The 22,453-nt window shown below is 38.1% G+C and overlaps 1 long non-coding RNA gene and 1 pseudogene across 1 annotated transcript; both read right to left on the bottom strand.

Annotated features, from left to right (window-relative positions):
* Nucleotides 1-5,052: 5,052 nt before the first annotated feature.
* LOC145933350 (uncharacterized) lies at nt 5,053-5,449 on the bottom strand. Its single transcript, XR_014424845.1, has 3 exons — nt 5,436-5,449; nt 5,251-5,331; nt 5,053-5,157 (listed from the first exon to the last, which is right to left on the bottom strand). It is a non-coding gene; the product is annotated as an uncharacterized LOC145933350 (long non-coding RNA).
* Nucleotides 5,450-8,283: 2,834 nt separating this feature from the next.
* LOC145934185 (SNF2 related chromatin remodeling annealing helicase 1-like) lies at nt 8,284-11,632 on the bottom strand (annotated as a pseudogene).
* Between the last annotated feature and the right edge of the window lie 10,821 nt (nt 11,633-22,453).

Genomic DNA, 22,453 nt, shown 5'->3' with positions numbered 1-22,453 from the left:
CGCAATTCTTCCTTAAAAGATATTTAGGAAAATGTTTCGCTCTCGTTTACGACCGATTTTCCGCGAGGGTACAAAGCTGCCGAACGTCAACGCTTTTACATTTGCACCCCTATAAATAACGTTTGACATGTTCGTCGCAGCGTCGGCCCTAAAATCTTCATTCCTTTCCTAATGATAAAATGTCCATAAAATGAAAAACAGTTTTATGGCTTCGGGTAGCCATAAATCACAAAGATAATCAGTTGCCGAACATGCTTAGACCCCCCCCCTCCTTTGTCGAAACATCCCCCTCCACCCGCGTGACGTCAGCCTCCGCGCCCCCGAGATACCCCCGCCCCGCGTGACGTCATACCCCTCGCCGCGGAGAACCCCCCGCGCCCCGCACCCCCCTCGGAGCCCCATGGGTTAGAACTCTCATAGTATTACTACTAATAACTCCTTTTCTCTCGTCCAAACTGGCAAATTAATAGTTAATTTCGACATTAATTACTTACAATTAAATAATTGTTCTAAAACGCAGACATCAACTATGCTCTTTCTGATTCTTATCAATCCTTAAAACTGCAACATTCTATACAATGGCAACTTCTGGAACATTACTATTTTCAATAGATCTAATAATAAAGACTGAGTCTGTTGCATTGTAACTTTCGAAATAGAATAATGCTATTAATTATTAAAACGATGTTACGTATAAATTAATAGTAACATAAATCAATAGTAACAAGTATCATAAATTTGCTTAATTTAAATTAACTTAATTTAAATTATGAAAGTGTAAAGAACATAATATGCAAGTATGCATTGTAAATTTAATATATAGCTATATGTATACAATGGCAACATTTATTTGTATAAAAATGTGCTTATCTTGAAAATTTTAGATGTTTTCAGGTCCACATATGGTCAGATATACATTAAAAACAAGTCATTTATTTTTAAGAAAAGTCTAGTTGTTAAATGTAATATTTAATTGACACATTATATATATTTATAACATTAAATCATTCGTAAAAGTAAAAATATTATTGTTACAACTTCTAATTCGTACATACATATACAATACACATTACCATCATTCATATAATTTGCAATTGATATTCTTTTATCATTAATATAATAATTAATATAACTTTAATTTCGTATAAAACAAACCGTTCGCAAAACTGACTAATATAAACCCCAATAATGAATGTTGACACATAAAAATCGAACATAGCAGCTGGAATACAACTCCAAAACGAATTGCACATTATATTTTTTACACTTTCATAATTGCACTACCAATAAAATAGATTGAACTGATATTTATTGTTATTGTTGATGTCTATACCTAACCTAACATCCTTTAATAACTATTTTTTTATATATACAATAACTATTTATACAACTATATTAATAGTCATTATTCATTTTCTAAAATCACATGTGTATGATTCGATTATGTAATATTATACATCTTATTATACTTATGTATTGAAAATAATTATGTCCCGGAGACTGCCATTGTATGATAATGTGGCAGTTTTGAGGTCTTTAGATAAATCATAGTCAATGCCTTAAAAGTTAAGAATAATATTAAGACAATTAAATAAATGACCGAAATTAATGTTTGGTAATCTAACAACTTTTACTTTCACTAATAACTTCATAATCTCTAGTAAATAGACCCAGGTACCGCAATTGACTGTTACAGATACATGTGGCAGATATATAACAATTATATAAAGAGAAATTCCTTAAATTATCAAATATTAATTATTTAAGTAACTATTTGTCTTCATATTACGCTTATTGTTAGTGTTCCAAACACAGACATTGTCAATGATTTTTCGGTCCTCAAAGCTGCCACATACTATATATAGTGGCAGTTTTCGGAACATTATATAATAACTTTCAATAGATTTAGTATTAAATAACTGAATCTCTTGCAATGTAATTTTTGAAATTGAATAATGATTATTACTATTATTAAAAAAGTTACAGATATTTCTATTGTATAACAATAAATATCAAAAATATTATTATGTCCTGGAAACCGCGGCTTTATATAAAGTTGTATAGTTACAAAAGGGCATATTTCAGTACATTATTATATTTTGCCTTTGATAAATATTAAACGCAATTTCTTATAATTAAAATTATTAGATTCTATTTCCTAAATGTATTTCTATTGATGGAAAGTGATTCTGTACCGTTTGTAGCGTAATATATACAAAATAAAAGAAAATCCGGAAAACTGCCCATCCATATATAACTAAATTGGCCAAAGAAAATACAGCATATAAAAATAAAAGAGAGATATATATAGGTATCTATTAATGCTCTGCGTAATATAAGATAATAAAATCAGGTAGTATAAAAATGTCCTGAAAACTGCCTCTGGACATATATATATATATATATATATATATATATATATATATATATATATATAGTTATATGTTGCAAATAATAATTTGTTAAATTATTATAATTATATATTAAATATTTTTTTTTAATTGTAAAGGTTTTAGCAACGTTAAGTTTTATAAGCTTAAGATCCTATCAAAGAAGAGTTGGACAAGATTTTTTAAGCTGTATGTGCCAGGCATCTATTAGTGGAGCAATACATGAAATAGTAAATGCGATAAATGCCATAATGCCACAATGGATAAAATTTCCTGTGCAAGCTAATGAAATTGAAGCAATCCAACAACAGTTAGCTTACAATCTATTTTCAATTTAAACTATTAAATTAATATATTATTAAACTTATTTTTTCATTTAGTAAAGATTAAAAAAGTTTTTAATTTTTTTGTTATCCGATTTTTGTTAAGAGTATTTATAATTTTAAAAATGTTTTATATTATAAACATTAAAATATATAATTATATTACAGATTCTGGATTAATGCCAATTTCCCAAACGTAATAGGAGCCATTGATGGAACACATATTGCGATTTGGCCACCTGATAAGAGAAGAGAACATTTATATATAAACCGAAAACTATATCATTCTTTAAATGTCATGATAGTAAGTAAAAATTTAATTAAATGAAATTAATATAAAATGAACTACAACAAGAAGCGACATAACATTGCAGCACGGAAACATACAATTTTAATAATATATAAGATAAAAAAAAATTGGAAACATCTATACAACTCCAATGTAATAATCTATAAATCTTCCAATTATCTAATATATTATTTAAACTGTGAAATCTTTTATAATAGAGAGCAGAGCAAAGCCGCACACAATTTTCTTGTTTACTTAAGATTTATATAAATAGAAATCTAGTCGAATTAAAGATTATTGTGATAAATAGAAATATTAAAAATTTCGTTGGAATCGACGCATCGACATCCGCGTACGGCTCGAATAGCCTATCTATTACCGATTTATATAAAAAATTTCTTTTTTTAATTCTTTTTATTAATTTTACATTTTAGGTTTGTGATTATGGGATAATATTAGCAGTGATAGCAAATCATGGAGGTCGGACACATGATGCCAGAGTTTGGAATTCATGTCGGTTATCGAGACACATGTTAGACCAGTATGAAAATGGAAGGAGAAATGTATGGTTGTTGGGTAAGGCTTCTCCATCAATACACACACACACACGTATACATATAGAGTTTATATAATTTTTCACAAATTTTTTACTATCATAAGATTTGTGTTTATTATGTAAGTATATATTTCTTAATTTTTGAACATATGTTTTCTTTTTTAGGAGATTCCGGATATTCATTGTTACCTTTTTTAATAACGCCAAAATTAAATCAACCACCAAGATCTCCAGGAGCGTTATATACAGATGCTCATGCTAGAGCGCGATGCTCTGTAGAGAGAACAATAGGAGTATTGAAAGGGCGCTGGAGATGTTTACGTAAAGAAAGAGGTTTACATTATTCTCCAGAATTTGCAGGTAATTTGTTCATAATTTATATATAAGAGAATATCTTTACAATTACTGTAGAAATTTATTATCTTTATTTCAGCACTTATAGTAAATGCGGCTTGTGTACTGCATAACAATGCCAAACATCATAACGTTCCAGATGTTGAAATATATAGAGAAGATTTTGAAGAGGAACATTTTGAAGTAGATGACATGCATGCAAGAGAAATGCGTGCAAGAGGAAATGTAGTGCGAGAAGCAATAATCCAAAGATATTTTACATAAGCACTATTTTATTCTATTTTATTATTTTATAATATCACAGAATAAAAACTTAAAATAGTATCACACATATTTATTTATTTAAAACTAATATCACACATATTTATTTAAACTAATATCACATTTTATTTATGTGTAATCAGAACATAATCAATAAAATAAAAATAAAACAAAGAAATAAAAAAAAAATATAAGTAACTCAAAATTAAATTAATATTTTATTTATAAACTATATATCAATATGTGCGAACCAATAATCAACTAATATTGCAAAATAATATTCAAGTTCTTATCTATATATTGGAATCTTATTAAAGTATTTTATGTTTTTTATAAAGCCTCAGTTGCAGCCCATGATTGCAATGCTGTTTTTATTTCTATTAGCTCGGATAAAATATTTTTTTGTACTTTTAATTTCTTAATTTTCAGTTTTACTTCCTTTTTCTTTAATTTTACTTTTATTTCTTGTAATTCTAACATTTCATGCGATATTTTTTGCATTGAATTTCCTAAAATTTAAAGTTAATATTTATTAAATTAGAATTTATTATAAGATTTTTTTTTAGTAAGATACATACATATATTAATATATATAAGAAAATTTTTATAACATAGATTACCTCGTGTTGTATTATTTATTTTTGGTGTATTAACTTTTCCTCTTTTTTCTGTATTGTATGGTGGTATATTTTCAGAGTTCCCTTCGTTTATATTATTTTCTTCAACGATCATGTTATTTTGCATGTCTTGTTCCGCTTCAATATTTTCTACTTGTATGTCTTCTGAAATAGGATTTTCTTCTGTATAAATTCCACCTTCTGGAATGTTTTCTAGTCCGGCTGCTTCCGGTGTCAACAATTGTAATATTTCGTCTTCAAAAGGAGAGAAAGCTATTTTAGGAGGTGGACCACCACCAGTTCCTTGAACGTAACTGCGTCTCTTTGCTTCTTTCTTTAAAATATAACTCTTCATATCTTTCCATGTCTATAAAAGTATAATAACAAATTTACTTTTTATAATAAATAAATTTGTTATTTAATGTAATAAAACTAAATAATACAAATAATATTATATAACCTTTGCCCATTCTTTCCCACTTTTTTGAGGACCATCGAGAATTGAATTAATACCTTGTGCAATTTCATCCCACAATTTAGCCTAAAAATGTTTTTAATAATTATTATTTCTTAAATAATTATTTACTTTTTAACAATTTATATGATACATATATTATTTTAAACGTTACATATATTATTTTAAACCAATTTTAGTCGACTTTCGCATTTCCTATCTACTCTACCCGTCACTAATTCGGGATTGCGTTTTAAAGAATTTAATAAAGCTTCCTTTTGTTTCATTGTCACATTCATGTTTGTCAATATTTTTTTATTTGTAAACTTATAATTATAGCGACACAAATGACTAGCTGGAAAACAGGTTATGTGTATGCTTTCCGCGCATCCAAGTTATATGTATACATAATCGCCATGCGTGAAAAGTTTCACGAGAAATCTGGATAAGTGAAAAATGAAAAGGGAAAAGTAAAAAATGAAAAGTGAAAAGGAAAAATGAAAAGTGAAAAATTTCACGTGAAAGTTCATGATCGATGCCCTGGGGGTCTATTACGGTTCTCGGATTGGGTGAAAATGACGAAAGTGAGTAACTCACCCAATTACGGTTGATCTCACCTCGTGAAAATACGAGATTGTTCGCGTGAGCGGGCTCGACACGAAATTTTGAAGTGAAATAGTGAAAAAGTGAGATGAGAGTTACAATATCGAGCAAAATGGAAATGTTAGCAGTGATGTTAATGATGCGCCATCGGGAAAATGCGATGCTGAGGATCCGTAGGAGACTACGAGATGCCTCAGATCCCATTTGCATTGCCAGAAAACGAATTTAGGAGTATTTATAGGTGAGTGACTATATATAAATAAAATATTTTAAAAAACATAACCTGATATTGTTTAATATAAAAAATTAAAATAGGTTTTTTTTATAAAATATTATATATTATATAATTTAAAAAATATATATATAATTATAATATTAAATAATAATATAACTTCTTAGAATGTTTTTCACATATTGTTTTGGAGCAACTTTATGTTTTGGAGCAATTTTATGTTTTGGAACAATTTTAAATAATATACACACGAGTCAGTATAATCTATTATAAGTAAATTTTTACATTTCTACAGATTATCCAGAGAAGCGGTCTGGATGCTTATTTAAGAATTACGTCCTCTACTGCCTGCTCCAAGAAGACGCCATGCAGTTCCTGTGGAATTACAAGTATGAATTATATGTTATATAGTTGTAATAGACTCAATATAAATAGACTCGATCAGTTCTGTTAATTTTTTATGCTAATTTTATGTTTCAGGTGTTATGTGCATTAAATTTTATAGCGGCTGGGTCATACCAAAAGTGAGTTGGTCAAGACTATTTGACTTGTATTAGTCAACCAACAATTTCCAAGGTTCTTCGCAATGTCGTTAATGCATTAAATGTATTAATGGACCGATGGATCAAGTTTCCCATCGAAGATGATGTTCAACGTATTAAAGAAAGGTAAGATCATAAATTTATTTTTCTAAAATAACTTTATCTTAAATATAATATAAATTTTTTTTAAATTTTACAGTTACTGGAGACATACAGAATTTCCTGGTGTTATCGGAGCTGTTGATGGAACACATGTAGCAATTGTTCCACCAAGTGCAGAAAGGGAACATCTTTATATCAACCGGAAGTTATACCATTCATTGAATGTACTTATTGTACGTATAACTTGATTAATATAATTGTAGTAATTCTATACTTTTAAAAATATTTAAAATATATGTAATTATTAAGAAATTTTTCAATTTACAGGTATCTGATTATGAAGGCAGAATTTTGACAGTCAATAGTGCTCATGATGGAAGAACGCATGACGCAAGGGTTTGGAGAGCATCTCTTGTATCTAACCATTTGGAAGAGATGTACGCTGCAGGACGAAGAGATGCCTGGCTTTTAGGTAACTATACTTTTTAGTTGATAATTTGTTTTTACTTGTTTCAGCTTTGAAAATGTCTTTAAGTAGCATATTTTAAACAGTATGCTTTTTCTAGGTGACAGTGCATATCCGTTGCTCCCATATTTGATGACACCTAAACTCCATGAGCCAGAGGGAACACCGTCCGCAAGATACACGCAACATCATGTCCGGGCTCGGTGCTCTGTGGAGCGATGTATAGGTGTTTTAAAGGGGAGATGGCGATGTCTCAGGAAAGAAAGGGCTTTGCATTATGCTCCAGAAGTTGCAGGTAAAATATAAATTGAATATATATATATATATATGTATACATGCAGATGTATATATTTATGTTATATTATATAGATAGATCGATATTCATAATCCCCGTTCCAATTTCAAGACCGTTTTAAGTAATGTCTTATTAAGACGCTAATACTCTGCGATTGGTTTATGACATCTTAAGATTGTATTTAAGACGGTCTTAATAAAAGAACCGACCATAAATATCTATTATAATTAAATTATATTAACATAATTTATTTCAGCCCGAATAGTTAATGCTGCATGTGTTTTGCATAATATCGCAGTTCATTGGCGGCTTCCATTACCACAATTGTATTACGATGAAATAGACCAGGAAATTCCAATAAGAGATATAAATGAAATGAACTTGGAAACTGGAAATGATGTTCGCGAGCGCATCATTCGTACATATTTTGAGAATTAAAAAAATATGTGTGTGTGTTTCACTCAATTTATTCTGCTTCAAAGGAAATATGGTAATAATAAATTAATAATATATTAAATATAATATATTTAATGATATAATTTAATGAACAATAATTTAAATATTATTTTATTAAGCCTATAATAATCTGTTAGTTAATACACATTTAATTTGATTTATTATATATTTAATCTGCATTTTTTTAGGATTATGATCTTTGACAGGAGAACGACTTGTCATGAAACTCGTCTCGGTAAAAATGCAGGATCTCGGGTTGTTGAGTGATACGATCAAGGAGTGGTCGCCAAAGAGGGGTTTTTTAGTGGGTATGCTCAATAGAGAGAGCCTCACACTACCCAGCCTACGGGCATTGCACATTTTTCCCCTCCTCGCACTAAAAAAAAAAAAAAAAAAAAAAAAAAAAAATTGTCATCAACTATGCGTCTAATAATTTTTTGATATGGACTTTATATATTTTGTAAATATAAAAAAAAATGCATGTGGATTTAATTATAATCTTTTATAATGATACTTTTTTTATTGCAGTTAACAAATACAAGTTTTATATCAGTATTTTTCTGTGCTGTATACAGGTGTACTTAATTCAAATAATAGGAGAGGAAAATTATATTCTATATACATTACAAGATAAATATATTGTATATTGTAATATTTAATTTTTAATTATACATTTGTACTTTTTTTATCTTAGAAGTGTTTTATATTTGACTCGCATCAAATTAAAAATGTTAATAATATTCAAAATATAAAAACATGCTAGGCTACAATTATAATGCCTGCATTAATAAAACGCAAATCTGTATATATTATAAATAAAAACTTCTTTTAATACAGATTATTGTATATATATTAGTATAAGCTTTTGCTTAAAAAATAAAAAACATATATATATATCACAATTACTTTTAACACTTATAAAAGAAAAACTTTCTGAAAGACATAGTATATAATGTAATGCCTGCATTAATGTAATGCCTGCATTTGCAGCAGTAATTGATAAAACTGCTGCTAAGCAATTATCGCATTCCTGAAATCTATCAACTTGGTGTTTTCTTTGCTCCGGACTAGTTTTGCCATCTATTCTTATATATCTGTGGAAATTCACATCATTATAATATACTATAGATAAATAAAAGAAAGAATTATAAAAGAATTAAACCTTTCAATAAGTTTATATGAGAACATAAATTATAGATTTACAATTATTAAGCACTTACTGTATCCCCTTAGATTCAGCAACTTTGCAAATGGCATCCAAAACAATCTGATGATGAGCATACAAAAGGCACTTTCTCTTTTTTTCAAATAAATTCGTAACATAATTGCTATAAAGTCAAAGTGAAAATTGTTGAAACAGATTGTTAACATATTTTGAAAAAATATTTAAGTGTACTATATACATATGTACATAGTATGTACATACCGTATTGCTTTAAGTCTTGCGAAACTGGACTCTCTATAATATTCCAGTAGAGTATTATGCCTGTCCAAACCCGTAATCTTCCACTTTTGTAATTCGTTTGACATTTCGTGAGCAGCTTGAAATCTTGCAGTCTTATTGCTCTTCAACGCATGAGATTCATCCTATGATATATTCATAAAATGAAATACTAGCAGCATTTGTGTTATTGATATAACGATTAAATATAACATACCAGAATAACAAATCCATACATGTTTCTCTACAGTTTTTACAGCTCGCACTAATAAATCATACGAAATTATAGTAATTTTATCATCTCCAATACAATCCTTTGTACTTGCAAAATGATGAACGTAATGCATAGGTATAGATGGTAGGAATCGATATATTGCTTCAGACCACTGATATCTAAATGAGAAGTATCTTTATAATATCAATATCTTTTCATTATCTTCATTGCATATCTATTCATTACAGAACATTTACCTAACTGATGAAGGAACTACAATTAAAAGTGGCCAGCTTTCTTGAAAGTAATGTGCTATACCTAATGCTTGTATAGTTTTTCCTAAACCCATATCATCTGCAATCATGCAACGACCACCTTTTGATATGCCAAAGCTGGAATAAAATATTACATGTTTCAATAAAGATATATATATATATATATATATATATAAAATATATATTTAAATATATAATTGCCACAAAGAAAATTTACCAAATGCCTTCTTGTTTAAACGGCATTAAACTGCTTATTAATGTTTCATCTATTTTTGATAGATCCTGTTCAAGTATATTTTCTTGCTCTGCCTTTAATCTTTTTTTGAATATCTGAAATAAGAATGTTTCTAAAATCTATGCTTTTTTATAGTTATTGTATTAGACTTTGCATTAGTATTATCAAATTATCTGGAGAATATTCTGTGGTATTCCTGCGACAGATATGTTAGACTCATGATTCATCAATTTCTGCATCAAACTGTTATAATCATTGATATGAAAATCCCATATTCTAGTTTTTACGTCTAAAAAATTAAATATAAATAAATATTACAAATGCATTATTAAGATGCACATTTGTGTGTTCAAATTAATCATAATTTATATAACTACCATATGATCTACTTGGAAGCGTTTTGAATGTATTAATAACTGTAGGTTCAAATGCAGATATTTCTATTGCAAATCTCTCACTGCTGATCATATAACAGTTGCCTGTTAAGGGGTAAAACCACTCTAGGATTTTCAAAAAATCGATATTTTTTTTTTTTGCTTAAACGATACTTTAGGGTCATAAAAACAATATGCCATTTGATTTATAGTGGAAAACAAATTTTAAAAGGTTCAATTATCGATTTTGCCGCAGCGCCTCAGAGCGCGCGCTGAGCACTCACGCGGCGCGCTGTGATTCATCGCTTTTGTACTACTTTTACCTTTCGAAATAATAAGTTTACCTGTTACTTACTAAAATACTAAAAGCATCTAGGAAGGAAGAGGAGGCGAACATCGACCTGGTTGGCCAAATGTATGGTGCAGGCATCGCAGATTAGAGGTAAACAAAAATTTCAAGGATTAAAGTGTTCATAAAACTTTAAACGCGTTTTTCTCGAAACCACTTTTTTCAAACTGGGAGGACGGATTTCTCGGAGACTATTGCATGGATCGATTTGAAATTTTTACAGTAGCTTCACAACAATATTCTCTTTGGAAGTACGTAGCCGTTTTTTGATTGAATGTAAACTTTTTTTTTTATAAACAATTTAATGCTCATTTTTAGGGCAAAAAATTGATTCATTTCTTAAAAAGTGCACCATTTCCACAAAAATTGATTTAAAAAAAAAATCTTACGTACTTCCAAAGCCAATTGTATATTATAAATTGTAGATTATAAATTTTTTTTGTTTTTTGTTCCAGGACTCATACATGCCGAGAAATCCGTCCTCCCGTGGCGGTGTTTTCAAAAAAGCTGTTTTCGACGACGGGCTCTGTCGCCGCCATTTTGTATGAAAATGACAATAAAAAAAATTGTTTTTCGTACTTCAATATGTGTTAAATAAACCCTCTGAAAAGAAATTCTATTCCGTTTGTCATACTCCCAAAATAAATTGTCAAATTTAGGTCTTTTTTCTGCCTCTAGAGTGGTTTTACCCCTTAAGTTAACTAAAGTTCGACTAAAAAGATTCTTTGCTTCCATAGGATTGAAACGATTATTCAACTTATTTGGTTTCAAAACATTTGTACTATCGTTAATGTTGATTGCTGTATTGGACTACTTGTAGGTAATTGCCACTTTGGTATCGCAAGCGGCCTCTTGCAAAATCTTCATTTTTTTTCATATAATTTAATAAAATTATTTTTTGTTTCTCTGTAACGTTCATTTTAATTAATTTTTTAAATACTTTTTCAAATAAGTACTAAGTTTGAAGTCTCTAAGTTTTTATGCTTAACCTCACTTTTTTGATGGCAGAGAATGAGACGTAAATTTGTGTCGTTCTCTGCCATAACCTTACTTTCTTCGGCGTGAAAATGTGAAAATGTGAGATCACTATCCCGGAAGTGCCTAGTGATCTCGCAGTTTCACTCGACACAACCGTAATTGGGCGAACAAAGTCACGTGAGATGAGAATGTGAAAAGTGAGTGAGCTCACCCAAAAACCGTAATCGACCCCCTGGACGAGAGGGTCAGGCGGAACTTGTGTAGCCTGCAACGGACTTTTCCTTCTAGTGCCGCGCAACTTCGTCACTTTCTCGGTATCTCTGAACGCCAAAAATCAGATTACTTGGGCGCCAGGTACGGTCAGGCCGCACCACTCAAAATAACACGATAATTAATTCTACGATAGTGACGGCTTACGCTCGGTAACTCAGTTTCTTAATTGGCAGAGGGGCGGGGTTCTTAATGCGAGGAATCATGCTCGGGGCTTCGGAGAGAAGGAGAGTCATTGAATCGGCACATGGAAATACTTAAATAAAAGTTAAATAAATATATTTCAGATTAGAAAATGGATTGAAGTTTCACATTACTTATTTACGGCCTCGTGACTCGGTAGATCCTCGACACTCGAGGTAGTACAAAACAATTATGGTTCGAGATTTATCGCTACCGAGGGGAACACATCCCGTATTACATTTCAATCGAGGAGGCGGGGGAGAAAGACATTCCCAAATTACAAGACTCAAAGACTCGACACAAGATAATCAGAAGAACGAAACTTGATAACTAATTAGTCTAACATTTATGTACAAAATTCTGGACTGTCGACTCGGTACGGCTCTCCACGGAGAGAGAGAGGCTGCGCTGTTCTTACGTTAATGGCGAATCTCGGTACGGGTCTCGCGTTTCGTACACTCCCGAGTGCTCGGTAACGAAAGTAATTAACAATGCATAGATAACAATTCTAGCCGTGCCCTTAGAGACGCGAGTCCCTGCCGAGTTCGCTCTTACCGAGATTTCGAAGTGGTGGCCTTACAATGTATGGAGGTCCGTCGGTGTCTCACGTGGTTCGCACGCCGCAGTCTCGTCGAACAGTCTCCGACTCTGGGCTCACGGCACGCCGGTAGCCGGCGTCGGTGGCGCTGCGCGCGCCGCCTATAATCGATCCTTGATCCTCTGTCGACGATAGTCGATCCTTGTGGGCCTCGTTGCCCCGGTATTTTCGAAACTGCTCTCGATACTTTTCGGAATGTTGGTGCGGATAATGTGGCTGCTCGCTGCACGTTCCGAATAACTGCTTCTTTCCTTCTCTAATGGCTGTCGACTTGCTGGGGAACCCGCCGAGAGGTGATCAGTCTCCGACGGTTCCGCTTTCTTCGGGACGATGCCGGCGGCCCCACTGGAGTAGCCATCCCTGTCTCGAGATGTCGGTACCTTTTTATGTGCTCCTCCGCTTAGTTCCGTCCGCTATCCGAGGCTGTAAAACGTATCCGGCAGTAACGGGCCCTTGCGTATTTATTCTATTTATTTGACAATAAATACCTTACTTGACCGCGTTACCCGGCGTCCCCGAGCGCACCGCTTCCACCCACGTCGTCCACTCTTGCTGCGTTTTCCGCCATCCCACGATGGCTGCTCCCTTCGATACATTAGGGTCTTCTCTGACCACTCACTTCCACTCGGTAAATCTACGGGACTTAAATAACTAAAGACGAGTCGACGAAGAAAAGTTCGTCGCTCGCCGACCAAAATCCGCCCTCTCTCGACCCTTCCTCGGCCGGGCCGTGCCGGCCCTGTGACGGGCGTAAAAACGTCACGTCACAACTCCCCCCTTCCCGGGGAGGACCGAGGCGGTCTTGGACACCGACGCACGTCGATGACCACCAATCCGAAGCCAAAACACCAATTTCACCAGGACGTCCAAAACTAAGCGCTCTCACCAATTCTCTCCGGGAGCTTCCTGTACCGTCTAAGTCCCTATACTTACTACACAGAGATTCGAGAGCACGACCATTCTTATTTAGACGAGTCAGGAGGGTCTAGGGTTAAACACAACAACTGCAGAATACATTTTTATTACGCCTCCGCGTAGATCGTACAAACTACAAAACATAACTATAGGTACCTTTAATTGACTCTATCACAGCCGAGAGAGAAATAGAAAAAAAACAAAGGCTTAGACTAGAGGGGGAGGGGCACGAAACAAAAAAAAATAAAATGACAAAAACAAAACAAAAAGAGAAACGAAGTAAAAGAAAACAAAAACAAACAAAAAAAACTCTCCCGTAAGGGGCCGCTTTGTTTAGGGCCAGGAGGGGCAGGGCGTGGGGCGCGTGTCCCGTCGGCGACCATTCCGCTCTTGAGTTCGTCGCGGGCCTCTCTCGTCCTGCGAGGGTGCGTTCGGCTCATAAGAGGGTCCGCACCGCGGGCAGGAGCGTACTGTCTCCCCGACGCGTCCACACCCGTAACAGAAATCTCTCCGCGGCTGTGGACAGGCGGTATAGCGGTGGCGGCCCCCGCAATTCCAACAACCGAGGGGCAACGCCTCGGTAATCGGCGGCGTCCTGGGGCCTCCCGCCCTCTCCCTTGGTACTGGGGGGTTCGTCTGCGTGGCCTCGGTAGCGGGTGGTCGGTCTGGGCGGCCCTTTCGGTGCCCCCAGGCGGTAAACGGACCTGCTGTCCGACATGGCGCATTGGGGGACGCTCCCGGATTTCTCCGGAGATGCGGGTTTGCGTCCCCGTTTCTCTTACAGAAGGGAACTCCCGGACTACCGCTCCCCGGGTTGTCACCACCATGCTCCGGATGGTCTCCTGGGCGTCTGCTACGTCCGTCCAGAATTCGGGGCAGTTCCCCTCGATATACTGCACAAGGTGTTCGTGCCGTTGGAGGAAGCGGGCCCATTCCGTCCTTGCGGGGTCGCCCATATCGAAAAGTAGCTAATCGGGATCAGGAATGTGATATGGTTTTAGGTCTTGTATATGTATTTTGCCTACGGCCGACCCGTCTAAGCGAGTCAGCTCGTAGACTACGGAGGATAGTTTCTTGCCGATCCGGAAGGGACCCTCGAATTTAGGTGCCAGTTTCGCTGCGAAGTTATGCGCGGCGGAGGACAGAACGTGCTGTTTTTTCAGTACGAGCTCTCCCGTACGGAAAACACGGGGCCGACGCCGCAGATTATAATGCGACGCTTGCCTCTGGTGTGCCCCCTCTAAATTCTCGGTAACCCACTCCTGTATAACCTTTAGGCGGTTCATCCTATCTGACCAAGCCGCGGGATCTGCTGCTTCGACCTGAGTCATACTGTTACCTCGGTCTCGCAACCTTGCCCTCGGTACTAATTCCCGCCCTAGATTCAAAAAGGCCGGCGATGTTCCTATCGAGGAATGCACGGCTGTGTTATAGGCAAATCTAAAATCGGCAATATGTTTATCCCATTCTCTATGGTCTCTATCGATAAACGCGACGATCATAGTTTTTAAAATCCGATTCACCCTCTACGGGATTCGCTTGAGGGTGATACGGGGGAACTGTCGTGTGAGTTATCTTATGATTGTCGGCGAAATCCTTTATGACTCGATTCACAAACTCGGTACCGTTATCCGTTAATAGAAATTTTGGAGTTCCCCATCGCGAAATTACTAGATCTTCGAGAGCCTCCCTTATTTTTGGTCCGTTCGCCGATCTAAGCGTCTTACACTCTATCCATTTGGTGAATAGATCTTGAATCACCAAGAGATACTGAAATCCCGATTTACTCCGGGGTAACGGCCCCATAATATCCGCTGCGACTATCGTCCACGGCGCTTCCGGGATCCGTCTACCCATAAGTCCCGCAGGGTTGGCTTGCTCGATCTTAGTTCTTTGGCACGTATCGCATCTCTTTACGTATTTGACTACGTCTCTAAACATTTGCGGCCAATAGTATGATACTGCCAGACGCTGATAAGTTTTATCGATACCTAGGTGTCCGGATTGGGGAACATCGTGCGCTTCGTGTAACGCTTCCCCCCTCAATTCGCAAGGTAATACCAGCTTCCACCTATCCAAATCCTCCACGATCTCTGAAATAACCGGTTTCGATCTTAAGAAATACAATCGCTCGTCTAGGACTCTCCACTGATTGTATCGCTCCGGCTCTTGTACTACTGTACGTACCGTTGCTTGTACCATTTATCTGTACTCTCGGTATCCGGGATATCGACTATTTCGGCCGGCGCGATCAAAGCAACATTAACTTCCCCCTCGTGGCTTCGCGATAAGGCGTCAGGCACATGGTGTAGTGCGCCTTTCCTGTGTACGATCTCGTAGTCGTATTCTAGCAACTCGAGGGCCCATCTCGCTAGCCTGCCCGTGGGGTTTTTTAAATTATGGAGCCATCTCAGGCTACTGTGGTCGGTTATGACTGTAAACCGATAGCCCTCTAGATACGGTCTAAATTTCTTAATGGACCACACAACGGCTAGACACTCCTGCTCGGTAACAGAGTACTTTTTCTCGGGGTCCACGAGGGCTCGACTCGCGAAAGCGATCACTCTCTCCCCCTCCCCAAAAGATTGCGTCAAAACAGCTCCTACTCCTACCGAGCTGGCGTCTGTTTGTAACACGAAAGGTTTTTCGAAATCCGGACATGCTAAAACCGGGGCCGTTGTGAGGTGTTCTTTAATAGATTGCACCGCGTTAGACTGCTCTATCCCCCACTCCCATCGCTTATTTTTCTTAAGTAGACGGGTCAATGGTTCCGTAATCGTGGCTAACTGGGGTATGAATCTGCGGTACCAAGAGGCCATTCCTAGGAAACGTCTGAGTTGTCGGATGTTTCTCGGTATCGGGAACTCTAAAACGGGTTGCGTCTTTTCCGGATCAACTGTAAGTCCCTCCCTCTGAACGATAAAACCAAGGTACTTTACTTGGGACTTGCAGAACTCACACTTCTCCGGATTGATCGTCAAACCCACTGCAGTTATTTTTGCTAAGACTCGCTTCAGCCAAACCAAATGCTCTTCAAAAGTAGGAGTCGCGATAACTATATCATCCAAATATGCGAACGTGAATGGTTCCATCTCCGGACCGATTAATTTATCCAACAATCTCTGAAACGTGGCCGGGGCTCCGGTGAGCCCGTACGGCATCCGTTTGAATTGATACAGCCCCTTACCCGGTACGCTGAACGCGGTGACTTTCCTACTTCCTTTCGCTAAAGGGATCTGAAAGTAGGCCTGACTGAGATCGAGGGTCGAAATGTAATGTGCCGCTCGAAGCTTATCCAAAATACTATTCATGTTAGGCAGAAGGTATGCGTCTTTTTTCGAGATCTCGTTTACCTTTCTAAAATCTAGACAGAATCGGTACTTCCCGTTAGACTTCTTCACCATCACCACTGGGTTTGACCATTCACTGAACGAAGGCTCGATTATACCCGCGCGTAACATCTTATCTACTTCTTCGCGTATGGCTTCCTGTATTCGCGGAGAAACTACATAGCAACGTTGTTTGACCGGCCTATTAGATCCGGTGTCGATACGGTGTTCTGTAAGTGATGTTACTCCCGGATTTTCGCTCGGTATCGGAACGGTCTCTTTTAAAAATTCGTCTAACTTTTCTCGTTGGGTGATGGTGAGTTCGGGTAGTCCGCTGCACATATAATTGGTTCCCTCGGTAGAATCGAACTGATGGCGGACGGTAGGTTGCCGCGAAAAGAACCACTCGGATCTTGCTAAATCTAACCCTATGCCGAATTTGCACAAAAAATCCATCCCGACAATACAGGAAACTGCTAGATCCGGTAGCAACCCTACCATAAGTTTATGCTCGACGTCGCCTAACCGGAGGGGTACTTCGCAAATTTCGCCGATTCGCGCTATTTGACCGTTGGCTGTCCTTATTTTTCCGTCTCGGTATCGCGATACGGGTATCTTGAGAGACTTGATCAATTGAATTCCCTCACTCCCGAAGAGCGTTCTACTAGAACCGGAGTCTACCAGGCGGTCAACGGTTTTCCTCGTATTTGTATATTGAAATACTGCAATGGCGGAAACTCGGTATCATCTAACGTAACGTACGACTGAATGCCTGCCGAATTTACATTTTCGCGGGTCTTCTCCACTGGAGCCGTTAGGACCCGTTCTACCGACTCCCGCTCCCGTTTCCCGAACAGTTAGGACAGGTACGCAGCGTGTGCTGTTTCTTCCCACACCGATAGCAGTGGAGATTTCGCGCCTGCCTACAGTCTCGCGATCGGTGTCCCTTCCCCTCACAGTTCCAGCATTTTAATTCGGCTAACCGGGTATTATTCGCGGCGAAAGTTGAGGGTTTAGGCTCGAAATTGGCGTCCGATATCACGTTCGCGGAGGGCTTCCCTCCCGTCTCGGTAGCCCCGCCTTTCTTTCCTTGTTGTTTCGGTACGGATATTCCTGCCGCGGTCATCGTCTTAGAATTTTTCGAGGATCGTGGGGTTGCGCGGTAGGCAAGTTCCGGGAAAATAGAACGCGTCGCGATCGGTAGCTTGTCTAGGTCGTAGCATTCTTCTACCTGAGAGGCCAACGTTTCCAACGAGCGAAAGTCGTAAATCTCGGTACGGCGTACCGCGACGCGCAATCTCGGTAGCATATTTCGGTGGGCGTAGTTCAGTTGCTCGCCTAGATTCCATGTGGGGTCTAGGCGTTCGAATAAAGCCTGCATACAGGTTATATAATCCGCCATCGGCTCGTCTTCCCCTTGTTTCCGGCGCATTATTTCATCCCTCAACATGAACTGAAAATTTGGACAACCGAAACGCGAACGCCATGCGGCCTCAAAGGCTCCCCAAGTATGCCAAAGATGTCGATTCAATCGGAACCAGTGAGCCGCGGTGCCCGATAGAAAGAAGGGCAGACATTTAAAAATTTCCTCATCGTCTAAAGGAATTAATTGACGACCCTGCTCTATTTTAATTAGGAAAGCTTCCGCTTCTCCATCCCGGGCCCCGGAGAAGTTGAGGTTCCACTTCCTCATAATATTATACGCGTCCATTGCCGTATTTGCCCTACCGCGAAGTAGTCGTGGGTTAAGGGCCCTTCGCAACTCTGGAGGTGTCGGGACCTCCACTCATGTCAGGGGTCTCGGTATCTGCCTAGGCTCCCCCCCGACCGCCCCCTCTTCCTCTTTCTGTTCGTCATCGGAGGAATTATCGGATATCTCGGGGGTAGATACGTGTTCCTTCCCGGCTAAGTTCGCGGCCTCGAATCTAAGCAGTCTACTCCGGAGGGTGGGGAGAATCCCTTTTACTGATAATCCCCTAGCCGCGAGTTCCCTTTTCAGCTCGTCCACCTTAAGAGCGCATATCCATCCCAGGCTCTCCTTAGTGGTCATTATTGCGAAATATCGCGAGAGAAAGAAATATTGTCGATAGTCAACGCGTATCTCTCGTTATTAAACCCAGCACGGACGTCACCGAGCGATAAGAGACGGAACCAGTACGCTTTAAATATTTTGTCGTCCCGCGAGATCGTCGAGTTCCGACTCTCAAATAAATATTATCTCCCTATTATGCGACCTCGCCAATACTACGCGACTCAATACCTATCAAATTCCACAACCGCGACCTTGATCGTTCAGTTTCAAAATGTAAGCAAACAGCTCCTCTGTCTCGAGCGTCTAAATATTACGGGAGTATCCTTGGTGATTCATTCAAGGACTCTCGATAACTCACACATATAGTACCCAAAAGAAATTATTATGCCTAACCATTCCAATGTATCCGATCAAGTCGGAATGCTCACGAAAACTGTACGCGCGGGGACACACCGAAAGAGAAAAAAAAATCGTGAGAAAAGAAAACATATAACACCCGAACGAATCCCTCGATTCCACTGTGTTATTCTAAATTTTTTACTACTAAAGATAGGATTCATATAAAAGAAAAAAAATTATCGAATGAAAAGATGTAACGTTATTCCAAACAGAAAATAGAACTGAAGCGAGAGAGAAAGAAAAAAAAAGTATATATATATCCTTTAATTACCACGTCCCCGTTAGGCGAATATTCTTGTCGAAAATTTTATTCCTAATACTATACAATCGCAACGACTTTACTCGAATCCTCTATATAACACACCGAGTCGCAAAGAAACATATAAGGACACACAATATTATTGTAGGTAACCGATACGCGGTGTTTACCGTGCCGCGCGCGAGCTTCAATGGAATGCGTGCTCGAACCCGCGCAGCGGTTCTCCGCCTCGAGGGAGAAACAATGTATACGCGATGGTACTCTAAATTCGGAGTTTATTCGTCTCGGCAAGAACCGTCTCACAGGAAAATCTTTTTCCCAGCTCAAAATATATCAATCAAATAAATACATACGAAAAATACACATAAATAACACATAAAAAGAAAAGAAAGAAACGAGGAAACAATAAAGTAAACGGAAAATGTTCGGGGAATATGGAACGGCTGTGCGATGGCGATAGCCAACACAAAGAAATCTCCTATCTCTCTCCTGACTTCTCTCCTTATCTCCGTCGCTTAAGCCAAGTCTCAAATTTCTTAATTAACCGAGGTTAAAATAATTTTCCCTCGGGCCCCACGTTGGGCGCCAAATTTGCAACGGACTTTTCCTTCTAGTGCCGCGCAACTTCGTCACTTTCTCGGTATCTCTGAACGCCAAAAATCCGATTACTTGGGCGCCAGGTACGGTCAGGCCGCACCACTCAAAATAACACGATAATTAATTCTACGATAGTGACGGCTTACGCTCGGTAACTCAGTTTCTTAATTGGCAGAGGGGCGGGGTTTTTAATGCGAGGAATCATGCTCGGGGCTTCGGAGAGAAGGAGAGTCATTGAATCGGCACATGGAAATACTTAAATAAAAGTTAAATAAATATATTTCAGATTAGAAAATGGATTGAAGTTTCACATTACTTATTTACGGCCTCGTGACTTGGTAGATCCTCGACACTCGAGGTAGTACAAAACAATTATGGTTCGAGATTTATCGCTACCGAGGGGAACACATCCCGTATTACATTTCAATCGAGGAGGCGGGGGAGAAAGACATTCCCAAATTACAAGACTCAAAGACTCGACACAAGACAATCAGAAGAACGAAACTTGATAACTAATTAGTCTAACATTTATGTACAAAATTCTGGACTGTCGACTCGGTACGGCTCTCCACGGAGAGAGAGAGGCTGCGCTGTTCTTACGTTAATGGCGAATCTCGGTACGGGCCTCGCGTTTCGCACACTCCCGAGTGCTCGGTAACGAAAGTAATTAACAATGCATAGATAACAATTCTAGCCGTGCCCTTAGAGACGCGAGTCTCTGCCGAGTTCGCTCTTACCGAGATTTCGAAGTGATGGTCTTACAATGTATGGAGGTCCGTCGGTGTCTCACGTGGTTCGCACGCCGCAGTCTCGTCGAACAGTCTCCGACTCTGGGCTCACGGCACGCCGGTAGCCGGCGTCGGTGGCGCTGCGCGCGCCGCCTATAATCGATCCTTGATCCTCTGTCGACGATAGTCGATCCTTGTGGGCCTCGTTGCCCCGGTATTTTCGAAACTGCTCTCGGTACTTTTCGGAATGTTGGTGCGGATAATGTGGCTGCTCGCTGCACGTTCCGAATAACTGCTTCTCTCCTTCTCTAATGGCTGTCGACTTGCTGGGGAACCCGCCGAGAGGTGATCAGTCTCCGACGGTTCCGCTTTCTTCGGGACGATGCCGGCGGCCCCACTGGAGTAGCCATCCCTGTCTCGAGATGTCGGTACCTTTTTATGTGCTCCTCCGCTTAGTTCCGTCCGCTATCCGAGGCTGTAAAACGTATCCGGCAGTAACGGGCCCTTGCGTATTTATTTTATTTATTTGACAATAAATACCTTACTTGACCGTGTTACCCGGCGTCCCCGAGCGCACCGCTTCCACCTAGGTCGTCCACTCTTGCTGCGTTTTCCGCCATCCCACGATGGCTGCTCCCTTCGATACATTAGGGCCTTCTCTGACCACTCACTTCCACTCGGTAAATCTACGGGACTTAAATAACTAAAGACGAGTCGACGAAGAAAAGTTCGTCGCTCGCCGACCAAAATCCGCCCTCTCTCGACTCTTCCTCGGCCGGGCCGTACCGACCCTGTGACGGGCGTAAAAACGTCACGTCACAAGCCAAATTGTCGAGCTCATCCGACAATTGAAGCGGTGCGAAAGGCTGCAGAAAGCCCTCCTCGTAATCATGCGGATTTTGCACACGCAATTTCGGCACTTGTAATTTTTATCCATTTTTGGTGCAGTGCAATAAATAAATTATAACACAACATTTTATCGCCTTTTTTATTATTTTTTCTCCTTTTCCTTGTTTTAAGTGTTTTCATAAATTTCAGTACATTTTACTAAATTCGAGCAAATTTGGTATTTTCTGGTAAATTCTGGTGAATTTTAACAATTTAAAAGAGATTTAGTTAAATTCTATCAAATTATGAATTTTCTAACTTTATTTTATTATATTTACAACAATTTTCATTCATTTTAGTACATTTAACTAAATTCGAGCAAATTTGGTATTTTCTGGTGAATTCTGATGAATTTTAACAATTTTTACGAGATTTTGTTAAATTTTATCATATTCTGCATTTTCTAACTTTATTTAATTATATTTACAACAATTTTTATTAATTTCAGT

The sequence above is a fragment of the Prenolepis imparis genome, unplaced genomic scaffold (genome assembly GCF_030444845.1).
Source record: "Prenolepis imparis isolate NDT839.2.m4 unplaced genomic scaffold, iyPreImpa1.0 SCAF_3, whole genome shotgun sequence".
NCBI classification, from domain to species: Eukaryota; Metazoa; Arthropoda; class Insecta; order Hymenoptera; family Formicidae; genus Prenolepis; species Prenolepis imparis.
The sequence above is the reverse complement of the archived record's forward strand: the minus strand, read 5'-3'. Positions and strand labels throughout refer to the sequence as shown.